The following is a 2,659-nucleotide window of genomic DNA, read 5'->3' on the forward strand; positions in this document are numbered from 1 at the left end:
TACCTTCCAGGCCACTGTGCCTGGATCAAATTTATTTTGATGGCTGTGTTGAAGATCTGGGAGATGTGGAAATGGTTCTGTTTAATGCTCATATGGACAGAAACAGCACATCAAATTGGTAGAAGATGGGGAAGAGCCACTGAAGGGTCCTTCAGGAGAGAGAAGTTCCCTGCTCTGTTGAGAAGGTAACTGGAGAGGCACATGGAAAAGGTTTCTGACTTACTGTAAGTATTTAGGTGTGGCTTTGTAGATATGTACTGTTTCTAAGTCACTGACTACATTTAAGATAAGCGTAGTTTTCTCCTTTATGGTACAGCAATCCCACTACTGGTTATACATCCAGAGGAAATGAAATCAGAATATTAGAGACACTTGAAATCCCATGTTTAATCACAGAAGCATTTACTTTTTACACGAATTCTACCTAAGTGTCTGTTAAGTGGATCAATAAACAAATTGTCAAGGTTTCATAGTCAGGATGAAGGTCAGCACTTGAGCTCATAAACTTGAACTTCTTTGATGATAAAAAGATGTAAGAAGAATATAAGTTCAATGATAGAGTATAAAAAGAGAAGGGAGAAAAGTAAAAGTAGTATTATAAATATACAGCAAAAAGAGGGGGGCAGAATAGACGAGAATATTTACAGCACTTGGCTAGCATTCATAAGGCTCTGGGTCTGAGCGCAAGCACAGGGGGAAATTGATTAGTTAGACGAGACAGTTCTTTCAAGATACCAATAAAGCAACATGACCACTATGATTATTATCAGTCATAACAGTGTACCATATGTATTTTGTAGTACACTTTATTTAGTGAAGTATAATATATAGTATATGTTATTATAAGCTATATCAATCTTTTATATATGTGTGTATATATATATATATATATATATATATATATATGTCTTTATGTGTATGATTATTTTATCAACCTGAATGTATGTCCTCTTTGTGCATGTCTGCTGCCCACAGAGATCAGAAGAGGACATTGGATCCCTGCAACTGGAATTAGAGATGGCTGAGAGCTCTCATATGGATGAGTATTATTGATAAAAAGTATTCTGCTCAAACCTGGGGGTTCATATCTGGCTTCTGGCTCTTTGATCTATCAGTATGATCCCAGGTTCAAATCCCAGATGAGTCCAGTCTGTTTTAGATAATAATAATAATAATAGAACAACATTTTGCCAAATGTCTACACTTCCCAGTCTCCTTCCCTTGCCTTCCTAAAGGTCAGTGCCTCCCTGTGCAGAGCACTCATATGTATCAGTGTTTGTGTGCATATGGACACGTGTGTGCGCACATGCACGCGTACGTGCCCTGCTAGTGAGGGAAGAGCGCTTTCCTCAAGATCCACCATTTTTAATTTTTATTTTTTAATATTTTTTACTTATTAAAATTTATTCACTTTGTATCCCAGCTGTAGCCTCCACCTTCATCCCCTACGTTGAATTTTTTTTTTTTTGAGCCTTACCAGACAACAGAGGAAGACAATGCAGCCACTCCTAGTGAGACCTGATAGACTAGGATCAGAAGGAAGGAAAAGAAGACCTCCCCTACCAGTAGAGTTGGGGAGGGGCATGCATGGAGAAGGAGGAGGAAGGGAACTACAGGTGGGATACAAAGTAAATAAAGTGTAATTAAAAAAAATCTTTAAAATGAAATAGATAATGTAAAAATACAAGATCTACTTTAAATGCTAATTCTGCCTCCTCATTCTGGTAGGCCTGGGTTGGTAAGAGTTCACTTATTCTATGGGGAAAAAAAAATTGTTGTCAGGCATGTTGGCAAGCCTGGACTAAACAAGCTAAAAGATGGCAGTGGAAGATTCATTGAGTTCTAGTATTCCCTTCAGTGATGTATTAGGAGAAAGAATTCTGTTTCAGAACTTATATCTGACATCGCCACAGAGGAGATAAGGAACAGGCAGGGGAGGCAAGAGAGAGTCAGGCGATGGTGTTCAAGGGAATCTCACAGCTCTGACTAACTAGCAATCAGGTGCTTCTTTACTTATACAGGTTTCATAACAAGGACAGACTAATGGTTATTCAAGAAGTACAGATTATGTGTTTGATTTTTCAGTATATGTCCAGGGTTACAAGGTGAGTTACAATTAGAATATAAAACAGAACAGATTTTATTTTTATTATCAGCCCTTTAACTCTAATTTAAAGACTCTAAAAAGGCTTCCTCTAATGCAAACACATTGATTATATTACATCCGGATATTAGTTTGGGGTGTTTGTAGTTTGAAAACACTGCAGACAAACAGAAAATATCTGAACTGGTCTTTTTATGAAGAGCAAATACTAATACCTTCTTTTCCTATATGTTTCATCATCTACATAATAAAGCAGGAAAAGTTAACTTTGGTCCGTCTATCTTGCTGAGTTTTATTCCTCCAGGGTATACCCTGTATGACCCCCTGACCTTAAACTACATTTTCAGTGAGCTGTAAGCAATAAAAAGAGGCCTTGAATGTGTAACCTGTTCTCCTGGCCAGTCAGCGTTTGTCAGTTGTCCCTGTTTACCTGCACCAAGTATACTGCTTGAGTTTGCTCAGGGGCAGACACCACAAGAAGATTCTTGGAGTAATGGCCTCATCTAGCTCTGGGCTTATCTGTGCTTAATGATCTCCAGGGAATAAGAAAGACTT

This window comes from Psammomys obesus, unplaced genomic scaffold (assembly GCF_907164565.1).
Source record: "Psammomys obesus unplaced genomic scaffold, mPsaObe1.curated_primary_1811, whole genome shotgun sequence".
NCBI classification, from domain to species: domain Eukaryota; kingdom Metazoa; phylum Chordata; class Mammalia; order Rodentia; family Muridae; genus Psammomys; species Psammomys obesus.